Source organism: Xyrauchen texanus, chromosome 29 (assembly GCF_025860055.1).
Source record: "Xyrauchen texanus isolate HMW12.3.18 chromosome 29, RBS_HiC_50CHRs, whole genome shotgun sequence".
Taxonomy (NCBI): Eukaryota; Metazoa; Chordata; class Actinopteri; order Cypriniformes; family Catostomidae; genus Xyrauchen; species Xyrauchen texanus.
In genome coordinates, this window is record NC_068304.1 from 32,611,658 (window position 1) to 32,625,493 (window position 13,836).

Here is a 13,836-nt window from a genome sequence, read left to right on the forward strand (position 1 = left end):
TTATTCAAAGCGACTTACAAATTAGGAACATTACAAGTCAACAATATTGTAAGTATCACACTTCCAAGTTCACAAAGTGGCTGGAGTAGTATAGATAGTAGCACAGATAAAAGAGACAGAGAAGGAAATACTATTATTATTATTATTATTATTTTATTTTAATTTTGTGTTATTGTAACATACTAAGTGCTTCTAGCTGGTTAAGTTCTCTTGAAACAGATGTGTATTCAGTTGATTCTTGAATGCTGCGATGGTGTCAGCAGATCACGTGGAGGTTGGAAGCTCATTCCACCACAGAGACACAAAGTCTATTTCACTTCCAACACAGGAGAACAGAGAAAGTGAATGATCTTGGAATAGACTTTGTGTCTCTTTGCGATGAAACCACCAGGTGCAACTCATTCACTGACCGCAGAGAGCGAGTAGGGACGTAGACCTGGAGGACGGAATTGAAGTACTGTAAGAGGGTGCTGTCCCATTGGCTGTCCTGAAGGCCTGAGTCAAAGTCTTGAATTTATGCAGGCAGCTACTGGTAGCTAGTGGAGTTAAATCAAAAGAGGGTTGTTAAGTCCTCTTTGGCTGATTGAAGACCAGATGTGCTGCAGCATTCTGTACCATCTGCAGTGGCTATCTGGGAGGCTCGCCAACAGAGCATTACAGTAGTCCAGTCTTGAAATGACCAGAGCTTGAATCAGGTTTTTTGTGGAATATTCAGACAATAAAAGGTCTAATTTTCATGATGCTGTAAAGCATGTACCTGCAAGATTGGGCAGTTGATGAGATGTTGGCACTGAAGTTAACTTGGTCATCCTCCACCACTCACAGGTTCAGGGCTATACTGGTTTTCATTAGCATAGTTGAACTAAGATTAATAGAGTGGTTGTGGTCAACAGACGGGTTGGCTGGGATCACAAGGAGTTGGCTGGGATCACAAGGAGCTGTGATGCCCATGTTGGACAGAGTGCTTTGCGGATATCAATGGTATTTCAAAATGGAAAAGCAGAAAAGAGTTGACACTTTGTTGTTACCAATGAATGTATTCTTACTTATGAGCCAAAAGCTTGAATGAAGGCCAGGCCTGAAAAATAAAGGCATCAGATCAGATAAAAACAAATAAATACTCATAACCCTGAGAATCTGTATTGACTGAACTTCTGATATAAATGGTTTTAAAATCTTTTCAAAATGGAAAAGTAGAAAATAGTTGGCACATTGTTGTTACCAATGACAATTAATTTATTCTTACTCTATATGAGCCAAAAGCTTAAATGAAGGCCAGGCCTGAAAAACAAAGGCAGCAGACTGAGAATCTGTATTGACTGATTTAAATGCTTTTATAATATTTTTAAGGTCAGCATGAAATCAAATTTTACCCATTTAACTTCATGAATGCATGTTCCTAGTCACATTTTTGATTACTCATTGGCACACTTTAGTTTGTCTTTTTACTATTTTTACAAAGTATAATAATGCTCCACTTTTGAAACAATTTAATTTTCATCTTTATTTCTCAACCCTTTCCTTCCAACAACTTTTGGCTCCTTTCTGGTAGTGTCCACTTCACTTGATTTAATCAATTAAAGATGGATACAATGTCTCTCCCTTAGTTTTCTCTAGTTTAATAGTTTGTTTCAATTTGGAAGTACATCAGATTACAAAAGTGAAATAGGTTACAAAAGGCATTTCATATTGAATTTAAATTACTTGCGATTTACCCACACATGCCTTGTCAGAGTTCTCTCTGCCAGCTCGTTCAGAAGAAACCTCCTCTCTGAAGTTGCAGAGAAAGCTGTAAGTATTTTATTTATTTTTTTGCACTGCTCAAACCCCAATCAATTTTGTTCAATATGACTATTTAAAAATAACATGCTATTTAGTGATACATTATTGGTGACAGCTCTATTATGCAACGTTATGCATGACATAAGAAGCACTTTGTAGCACAAATGTGAGCTGGGTGTATGGTGAGATGCTGTGGAACAGAGCAGGCATATATATATATATATATATATATATATATATATATATATATATATATATATAAAGATTAACATTTGTTGGTGTTGCACAAACCTGGAAATTGTTATGCAAGGCAGCATACATAACATCTGATATATAGCTGATTTCAGAGTAAGGATCAAGTGCTATGTTTCTAGAACTCTCTATCTATTTCTCTAATAGCAAGAGTGTGAATCACACCAAAATGATTTCCAGATCACATTTCACCATAAATAAAAAGAAACAAATAATACATTATATTTTGCTTAAATGACACAAATTTTTTTTTAGGACATTTTGGATATATTTTGACACTAGTATGGTATTGTGACATTGTAACCAGATTTTTATTTATATTATTTAATTTATTTGTGTAATTCCCATTACTCTAAATGGTCAATGGTGATTCTCTTTAGATTCTAATTACTGTAATAATAGTAACCATACTACATATAATTAATATGTATTATAGTAATTAGTATGATTATTACAGTAAACTTTGTTTTTGTGACAGTGTAAATGCAGCCACTGTTTCATAATTATCAATATATATATATATTTTTTTTTATATAAACCTACATAATTTAAATAATTTGAATACAAATTAAAATAATAACTTCAAAAATTATTCAATGCATATTTGGAGATTATGAATGGAATAAAGTTAAATTTTACTTTGGACATTTCATTTTTGCTGCACTGTTTAAGCTCCACCCACATCCAATTATTTCAAAATACAGATACTGATCAATTTGCCATAGCAACAGATACAGACACAGATACAAATAATGGCTTTGCTGCAAGCCACCCTGTAATACAGTAATTGATTTACTGTATTTAAGTAAAAAATACACTTAATGCATTTTTTTTATAAATAAAGTCAGTAGAAAAAATACTACCGTAATATATAAAAACTGAAATGTTACATTTTATGTAATTTTTATGTATGAATGAATATGTGTATGTATGCATTTAAATAGTTATTTATTGATTGCACTACAGTAATGAGAATAATTGGGAAAATAAGCTTAATTCTCATGAAAATTTCATAATGAATTTTTTTTTTTGAAAAAAAATCTTTTGAAAAGAAATTTAATATTGCTCTCTCCCTCTCTCTCTCTCTCTCTATATATATATATATATATATCATCCCTCTCCTCTTATTTTTATCTATCTCTCACTGTCTCTTTTTAAAATGCTCTTTTGACATGCAGAAACGCTGTACATTGCACTGCTATCCAGTTTTACTCACCGACTCCACCGTCTGTGTTTTAATTAAACCACGTGAGAAATGAAACCACGGTAATTGAACTTAGCCATGGCATGGACACATTTGCCAAGTCTCTGTGCTCTCTAATTTCATTACAACACTCTCACATCCACTCTATGGGAAGATGGAAATATCTCAAATGTATCATTGAGACGAACGTATTGTTGCAAAATTCTACGCAGTTGAAAGAAATATCCCTGAGACAGAGGGAGGTGAATGTGGAACGGAGCGGTGCCAAAAGGATAATAAGGTTTTTAGAATTACATGCAGTCAGAGGACCAGTCCGCTTTTGAATGACTAAATGAATACCCGTCTGAGTGGGCTACATTTACATTGCCCTCCTGAGTTCTACAAAATATAAAGCATTAACTCTGAAGAAGGGAGCAAATAAAGACGGTGAATAGTAAGCTATGACAGCAAGTGCCCCCTTTGAGTATCAAACACTAGCAGGTGTTTAATGAATAAGTAATGGTGGTATCAGCAGGTGACACAAAACTAGGATGCAAACTATCATCATCTCAGATGCAGAAGGGTAAGAGTATTTCCACAGGGGCATATTCCAGGACACAGGGGGGCTGTGTAGCCATGCAAATCAGTTAATATTTATGAAGGACAGCTGTCTGCAGATTCACAGCACAGACAATTGAGATAAAGAGATGTACTGTTAGACAACATTCTGCAACTCAAACAATTCTGCAACACACAAACGCACGCAAAACTCAGAGATAATTCCAGTTGAAATTACCTTAGCATTGAATATGAATAAATTAGGCCATTGCATAATTATATGAAAAAGACTTTCAAGTGTGTTCTCATTTAATTCTGTTTGTCAAGTACATATATATTCTGTTTCACTCAGTTTTCACAAATGATTCTAACAGCCATTTTGCTGTTTTTTTAATGATTCTACATCCTGCCCCCAAACTTTAAGTTGGAAGTTGACATGTTAGAGACCACTCAAACACACAGAGCAATGTTTAGAAAGCTCCACTGAACCCCTGTGTTTATAAAAATGAAACCTACAAGTGTCTTACTTATAGTAGTCTCTGCACATTAAAATGGGATAGAAGCAAGCATTTTATAAAAATAAAAAAAAAACATGCTTCACATTTTAAGATAAGGACATTTATGAATATGGTAACTAATAAGCACAACTCACTTGCATACCAAACGATTTAGTTGAAAAAAAAAAATAAAGGAGTAGTTTAAGCAAAATGAAAATTATTATGCCATCCGAGATATGTACAGGCAAGGATGTTTCTAGCTATGTTAGGGTGGGCTGGGAGATGCCGTAGGTGGGCATATGGGTGGGGTCACATTTATGCCATCAGAAGCGATATGGCGTGTGCGTGAGAAACTAATCAATATTTCAGTAATTTTTTTACTATAAATTCTCCTTACTGCCCAGTAGGTGGTGATATGCATGAAGAATGTGAATTGCCAAAAGCAAATGAAGAACTCTTGGTAGCGACGAGCATTAGGATGGCTGTTTGAAAGTGGAGTTTTATAGTAAAAAATAAATAAAAATAATTCAAATTTTTATGCTGCCTTTACATGCTATTTGAGCTGTAAAGTTTTGGACCATGTTGATTTGCATTATACGGAACTACAGAACTCAAATATTTGTGTTCAGCTGAAGAAGAACAAAAATTTCATATCTGAGATGGCATGAGGGTGAGTAAATGAAGAGAGAACTTTAATTTTTGGAAAAAAAATTCCTTTTAAGAAAAGTAAATGTTAAGATGAGAACCTTAGAGAACCTCAAGAAAGAAAGAAAGAAAGAAGGATGGATGGATATTAGAAAAATACTTTGATATATTGCTTTAGTGGGATAAAAGACACTTATAGTACTAAGACATTATGACTGATAAACTGACATCTCCACTAAAAATAAAAAAGTTAACTGCCTCTGTATGCCAATGAAAGATAGAGATGTTAGTATGTGTGTGTGTCCACACATCCATTGTCTAATATACCCACTCTAGCTATTGTCAGTCCTAATTCAGTGTCCACTAATTGACCACTTGGTTCAATGTGATAATGTAATTGGCAAAAAAATAGTCATTAAAAGCTTTCTGGATTTTTCTTCTGCTTAGATAATTCTCATTCAGATCAGTGCAGGCCTCTGAGACAGCAGCTCTATTTTAGTCAAAATGAGGCCTAAATAAAACAAAGTCAAAATATTACCCACAGCATTATTTTACATCTAAAACTTTTCAATGCATCTGCTGCCTTTATTTTCTCCCCAAATCATTTAAATGTCCTACCATATAATTTAACATAAAGCTAAGCATTAGCATCCAAACGTGTATTGCTTTAAGAGTGTGTTCACACTTGGCAGGATTGGTTAGTATAAAACGAACTCTGGTGTAATTGCTCTGTTATTGCGGTTCATTTGAACAAGTGCAAACACTGCCATCCGAACCTTGGTGCGCACCAAAGAAGCGGACCGAGACCCCCTGAACAGTGGGTATCGGTCTGCTTCCAAACGAACTCTGGTGCAGTTTGACTGATATATGAACGTCTAAACGGACCAATAACAGGAAGTAATTAGCCTTACTGACCTCAAGCATACCTGATTCTTCTCATCATAGGAGCTATGTTGCCATTACAGTTCGGTAAAGGCATCGGAACCGCCGTCCTTGCAGCATATCTTTGTTTGTGTGTGCAACGGAGGAATTCCTGGCACTGTTTTCACACATTTTATTAGCTCTTCGTTTGATTTCAGTTTTTGAAAATACTACCATATATACATAAATCCAACGAGCGCATTTAGCCCAGCAGCCAGCATTGTTTTGGATGTTCAGCAAGTTCCGTCGCAAAATAAATGTCATAAAAGATGTCCAATCAGCTTGTGACCTAATCCTTATGCCTATTGTTTTGTATCTTTATGTTCGGTGTTAAAAATGACAGTATAAACGCTACGCGAACCAGGACAAAATGTATAATTTTCTTTTTTGGTCCGGACCAAGAGAACCAAGAGAACCAAACTACAAGTGTGAAATCACCCTTAGAAATATGCCATTTGCATTCAGCCATGATTTTGTTTATGATTCAAAGCATCCAGTTAGATTTCAGATAAATTGAGTAATATTCAGCTTGTTATGTGATCTCAACATGGCTGCGCTCATGAATGTGCACCCAGCACCATATGTAAAAATAACGCAGCTTTGACTGATGACTAGAGTCTTCATCTCATGTGAGTGTACATCATTTTAAACATGTTTTTAGACTATTTCTTCCTGTTTAAAAGTTTAGCAGTTTGCAAAATGAATAAATCAAAAAGTAAATTGTACTTTTAACAGTTTTAATGGCACATTTCAATGCAGACTGCTTTGTTAACCTGTCACAATGATGCAGACTTTGCAAAGAGAAAGGGTTGAAATTGGTCATAAAAACAAAATGATTGTTTTTGCTCAGAAATGCACAAAACTTGCATGCACAATTCTGATCTTGTGGGCTGATCTGAAAACGTTAGCAGGATTGAACACTGAACAGTCTCGCTGACTACTGTGATCCAGACATAATCATCTCATTAACATGACAAAAGTGCACTTGACTACACCGCACGTATGGATATACACCAGGAAATAATGCTCTTCTGCTTCATTTGATCATTTATATGATGAATATAATATAATCGATAAAAAAGACATAAACATCTTTTTAAAATAAAATAAATGTAACCACCAGCGTTCATCTAGTGGTATTAGCACAACATAAATTGCACCAGACATTTTGTGTGAATGAAGCGTAATCTGTAATAAGCCTAATGTACATATAAAGGAAGTGTGTTTGTGCAGAAAGCTATGACAATGGCTTCATTTAATGGAGTGACTATTTGCAGTGTAAATAGCACTTGCCACACAGTGCGGCTATTTGCACTCTAATCAGTGTTGAGTAACGTTGCTTTTAAAAGTAACTCATTAGAATATTGCGTTGTGTTCCTTAAAAAAAGTTACTTAATTAATTAAAAAGTAAATTTTTACAGAAAGTAAAGTTTTATGTTACTTTTGCATTACTTTTTGCATTACTTTTTTTTTCTTTCTCTTCTGCTATGCTATGCATTTTCATACAAATAAGTCATGCATTGTATACAACAGACATTACAGGTTATGCTAGCTACTGTACAAAACTCATGTCAAAACAACATAGTAAACAAACAGATATTTAGAAAGTAGGTATTCACGTCATATTTATAATAATGAATCAATAACATGAAAGTGCATGATTTGTTTTTCCATCAACATGGCAGCCAATATGAATAATGAAGTATAACCAGTGTCTTACCTAAAGCAGAAAAATCCAGCACTTGAACCTAAAGCAGCAAAGTCCAACCTGCATCATATATGTCATCATGTGCTGTGCCTATCAACAATGTCAGAGTCAACTTAAGATGTTTTTCATAAGTCAGGATAAAATTCAGTGAGGAATGCCAGCCAAAAATGTTCGAGTTGAACCATGGTGCGTACAGGCGCCACTGCTTGATTGCACACAATTTCAAAGACACATGTTGATACAACTTGAATGGAATTGATTTTAATGCTTCAAAATGTTATAAAAATGGTTTGTTTCATGAATCAAACTATTTGTTTATTATAAAAATATATAATACATAAATGTTGAATCTTTTTAGAAACTAATACATTTTCTCTGCATACACAATCGATGTAGAACGTTGCTCGGAGCCACTGATCCAGAGTCAGCTTTTCTTATCCCATTCTCCCAGTTACAGGAAGCTGTAACACGGAGCAGTTCAGCAACATAAATCAGTGAATTGAGCAAGTATTTCACCCTGTGTATTATGCTATGGCCAGTGGAAGACTAGTCTTATAATCCCTCTGCCTAATCGTATTTACAGATTGTTTAATGCAGTGCATATTAACACATGAATCAATCGCGTTTCACTCAACTGAACGTTGACCTCATATTAAAAACATGCAATTTTCCCAGCTTGTATAGTTAATGCGCTTTAGAGAGTTGATTGACAGGCAATATCTATATCTAAAAGGTGACTGGCTCTTTACCTACATGGTGGGTCTTCCTTTCTACATTAATTGACTGTTGGGTGCAAAAGCTTCTTGGTTTAGCTTTCCAATTTTTCCATTCATTTAAATAGAAGTGACTCGTCTCTGCTAAATAGTCTCTGGCATCACACTCTATAGAACTACAATGCCTATCATGCAGTATGTCTCCTCCCTGAACTTTGCACACTTTTGCTCATAATATCTTGCAAAACAGGGAAAGTAGAGGTGTACAAAAGCAACGCGCTACTTTATTTAAAAAGTAACTCTGATATTATGGTCTAAAATATTAAAAAAACTGTGTTACTTGTTACTCGAAATAGTTATCTGATTATGTAATGCACGTGTAACGTGTTACCCCCAACACTGTCTCTAATACCTGGTGGAAACAAAGACAAACTGCACCCTCAAGTGTCACTGCAATAGTGTTATGTGTAAAGACGTGTGGATGTGCTTTTTTGTTTGATTCCCCCTTTTGTCCTACACATCCTTTTTTTGTCTCCACTATTAATATTTCATTTAATACTACTTATAATACTAATAAATACAATTAATATAAAAGTTGCAGTGATTTGATCATTGTAATGGTCCGGGAGTAAAATTGGTTTTACTATATAATATTGTAGTAACCATGTTTTTTGGCAGAAGCCATAGTTTTATCCAATTAAACATGGTGTTATTATAGTAATATGGTGTTAATATACTGTAGTAACCATGTTTACTTTTGTGGTTACTATGATTTTACTACAAAATGCTGTAAGTCTACTGGTCCGAGGATGAATTCCAATAGGATGGCTGAAGGTCTCTGCGTTGTTCTCTCTTTTATAAGCACTGATTGTGGAAATGTTTATGGTCATTATTGTTGTTTAAATTTAGTATCACTTTGACTCTAACTTGTTTAATTTAATCTGACTCCAATAATTAGTAGACCTCAAATTTACAGGGGAGTGAACAGAAGTGGAAAGACAACAATGAGTCTTTTCACACTCAGTTGGTATCTTTGAGATGGAGATGATATCTTTGCGAGAATTCTGGTGTGCTAAATTTCTCAGTTATGTTGATTTTCTCTGGCCTTTTCTTTTTTTCTTGGGGGGTGTGCCCACTGAGTTCAGACTTTCCAGCACCTTTGTCTTAAAATACCATGGTGATACTATGATTACTGTAGTAAAATAATAGTCATTTTTGTTAGGTTAGGCTGAGAGTTAGGTTAAGTGGTAGGGGTGGATGGTGGGTGTCCGTGGAAGTAGCACATTTTCAGCACTGATAGCATGGGGCAACTATTTGGTGAATTCGCACCATAATGTGACAACATGCCCTGCTTTCTTTACGCCTGAGCAATAATTGTGGTAAGGTTCAAAGCTTTTTTTGTAGCTAAGACTTTCATGGCTGTTATGCACATATACAGAACTCCACTTTCAAAAATAAACAACCCTGAAAAATATTCGCTTGAGTAAAAAGTGTGACAACAAGCTCCGGTATAAATATGCATTTATTGTGTGTGGATAGTACAAAACTTGATGTGAGATCTCTGTGTCTGTTCTGTGGCATAGATTCAGTTGAGTTATAAAGAGATTATACCACCCTCCCCCCATGGACAACAGGCCTTCATCACTCAGAGAACAGCTGGCCACTTTGACCCAGAGAGAATGGAAATAACGTTTTAAGAAATGGAGAGAAGTCATTTTCTTTGGCACCTTCCACTCAACTCAAGGGAAGTTGGCCGACTGTTCAAATGCACCATCTGCTCTTTGCTTTGAACCTCCGATCAAAAGCTGTCAGCTTACTACTGTCCAACCAGCAACCCCCCCTCCCCTATTTTATATAATTTCATTTTTTTTTCGAGATTGTCCCTCTCCTCCAATCCCATTGTTTTGGCTGTCATTGTTGCAGTGGAATTGCGAACCTTCATCCTTCGTGCTCTCTCTGTTGATGAAGCAGAGGAAATAGTGGAGCTGCATATTGATGGCCTGTCGCATGCGTCTCGGGCCGGTGAGATTCAACTCATGCATTAATACATCAAAGTGACAAACAGACTTCTTTATTAAGACACTGTCAGCTGATAGAATTGGAGGGTCACTAGGGTTTTTTCGTGCTCCTGCCAACCCGCCTTCCAAGCATGGACATTGCTAATGGTGCTAATTTCATTTTTTAATATATAAAGCTCATCAGTTTTATCATAATTAGAAGAAACTTTTCATGGCTCTTTTCTCCCTAAAGGGTCACTCTCTAAGGATTTGAACTGACACCAAAAACAATCAATATATGCTTCCAATCAGCTAAGAGACCAAATATATTTTAACATCAATAAATTGGAAATAAAATAAAGCAAAAGGCCATGAGAGGATTTGCAATACAATAATTTTAATGCTGGGGCAGATATTTTGAAACTTGTTTCACAAGCTACAAGAATCTATAAATTGAAAGTAGTTAAAGTAGTCATGCTACTCTTCAAAAAAGTTGTTGCTGCCTACAAAAATGAGCTAAATACATTGAAACTAATAGAGTGCAACATTATGGTTCCAGGAGTAAAATCACATTCATTTTCTCCATAGTTGAATTGATTTTTACCAATATATTATAAACCTTTAAAGACAGACCTACCGTGAACAACCGTGAAGGTTGTTAATCAAGGTTTTATGCCTCTGATATTCTCTTCATTCTCTTTAGAAATATGTTAAGGATATGGCCTTACAGAAAATATAAGCTTTGAAGCTGATTTGTTTGGTTCATGGCTTAGAACACTTTTATGAAAGCTTTTATGAAATTGCTATAGAAAAAATAAACAAATGAGAAAAATACTTTGGAACCAAGATGTCTGAAAAAGTGGGCAGGCATGGTTACACTCTATTAAGTTAATGAAATTTATTTTTTAAATATAATGTATATTGATATAATATATAATTTAATTGGGGCCATATTTTTCTAGCAATTGTAAGAACAATTATCTCAGTTTAGTTAACAACTTGACTAAACTCTACAAAACTTGACAGTTTCGGAAAGTGAACTAATTTGAAAATAGTTGAACTACTGTCATTCGACTGGAAAAGGCAGTTAGTAGTTAAAGTAAGAAGTGTCACTTCTTTTAGTTATTTATTCCCCCAACCACTGCTTAAAATCTGTTTAATGCATAGCCTCGAGTGGGGTATTTATTATTTATTTTTTTATTGGCAGAAACCGTAATCTGATAAAAAAGCACAGATTTTCAACAAAACATTACATATGGGCTAATTGGAATAAACTAATCTTCTTCCAATTAATATAGTTCTTTAGCCTAGCTGTAGGCTGCAACATCTCATCTTGCCATTTTCATATATGATGTGCATTCACAGGCGGGGATGCGGATGCGTGGGGGGTTATTTAGGTTGGGACGATTCTAAGGGCTCTAGACAGAAAGGGGTCCCAGCAGAACACCCAAGACTTTTCCTGCATGATTTTGTTATAAATGTCTATTTCGCACCGGTTAGCTAAAATAAAAACAGCTTTTAGTCTTTCTTGTTAATAAAATATGATCTAGTTTGTGGAATCTACGTTAAGAAGTTCAGTGGTTTATCCCAAAAGCTCTTTTAAGTGCAAAATGCACTTCCCATCCATACATCCTTGCACTGTACGTGTCCTAAACCAGGCTTGACTGGATCCTGTAGACCGCTAAACAGCTTGGTAGAGACCACAAAAGCTGAATCAAACTGAAAATTCTCTACTTTGAAACATTATGGAGAATGTCAAACATCTCATTGGGCCTGACAGACCCGACACAGTGCTGATGATAAAAAGACGGGAACATATACAGTATATTGTGTGTGCCATTACTGTAGTAACACTAACTGTAGAAACATCCATGGTCAAATCTGTGGCAATTCTTATAAATAAAAAAAAGTTAAATCAAGGACTTTACAGCCTGGACCACTTTGAATTATGGGCAAAGCTATCAGTTTTTCACTTGTATATATTATATATATTCTGTATATTCTATCATTTCTATTCCAATGCTCTTGTAAAGGGGGAAACATTATTTTGTTTTGTTTGCCTTCAGATATTCTAAGAGATGTCTTAACTCTAATTTACATAAATAGTTTATATATATTTTATTAAATTCTGCAGATTTTCAGACATATTAAAAATAATGTGGTCACAAAATGTATCAGGTAAAAAAATTATAATAAAAAGATTAACTTTTTAAAAAATTGATGGAGCAATATAATTTGTGTGAAAAGAAATAATAGTGGAAGGTTGTTTCTATTGAAAATCAGTTTTTAAAAAAGGTGGTGAGGGAGCCTTATATCACACACTTTGGATAAAAGGCTCCCTCACTTGGGGTACAAGGCCCCTAGGGGGTTTTGAACAGCGGTGAAACACTTTCTTATGATATGTTACATTCATAAGAGCAGACAGAGAATTAAATTTGAGGTAAGTTTGAATATGTCCGATCAGAATCAGTGTCTGAACAATCCATCTTATAATCTTCATCAACCTATATCTGCTCACCCACTGCATGCCCAATTAGCTAAAGCAAATGCATTAAATGTTACCTGCTGGTAACCAGGCAGCATACAGCACAAATCAGTTTGCCTGTTGTTTTTACATCAGGATGTCCCATGGGCTCAGGAATGCGTTTGGTGCTATGAAACCTGGCTAAGGTGTGTGTGTGTGTGTGTGTGTGTGTGTGTGTGTGTGTGTGTGTGTGTGTGTGTGTGTGTGTGTATGTGTTTGTGGTCAAAGGCAGATGAGGTATAGGGCAACACCTGTACCACCCACAGGGATTCCACTTTGCCCAGCTGTGCTGCTGCGGGGCACATGTTCTAATACTATTCTTCAGCGGAGGCATATGCACACACACGCATGCATGCACACACTCACAAACAAACAGCAGCAGTAGTGCCCCGATGAGAATACAGTTGAGTCAGTCTTAATTTTCTTTTGGTCCACTGATCTTGGTGTTGGAATACAGCAGTGCCATCACAGAACAAATTAGTATTGCATTAATGTAATAGGCCACAGAAAACATGGATGTAAAAGAGCTGGCTCCCAAATGCATGGCTGGCACAAGATCCAGTTTATCTTTCTCTCTCTACTCTGCTATTGTAATACCCATTTTCTCCAATCTCACATAGATGCTAAGTTGCTGATGTGTATTGCAACCCTAATTCCCAAAATGTTGGGACACTATGAAAAATGCTAATAAAAACAAAAAGGAGTGATGTATTTGGCCTTTGCTATATTGAAAGCACTACAACTGCACATTGGTAACTACACGTTTACCTTGCGATTGTCATTATTGTTTTGAAAATGTACAATAATTTAAAATCAGATGATTGCAACATGCTCCAAAAAAAGGTGAGCTGGCAATTTAACAATAATAACAATTTGACGAGTTGTAATAACAAGGTGATGTGAAACAGGAGGTGTTAAACAGGTGAGGCAATTGTGACATAGTACTATATAAGGAGCTTCCAAAAACAGCCTAGTCCTTCAAGAATTGTCAATTTGCCAACAAATGCGTCATCAAATAGCACTTTGAGAACAATGTTTGCAACTGACAAATTGGAT

At 35.5% G+C, this 13,836-nt stretch overlaps 1 protein-coding gene across 1 annotated transcript in view; it reads left to right on the plus strand.

Moving 5' to 3' along the window:
* Positions 1–13,836, plus strand: part of kirrel3b (kirre like nephrin family adhesion molecule 3b) — a 269,275-nt gene that overhangs the window by 210,208 nt on the left and 45,231 nt on the right. The gene's annotated exons all lie outside the window — the stretch shown is intronic.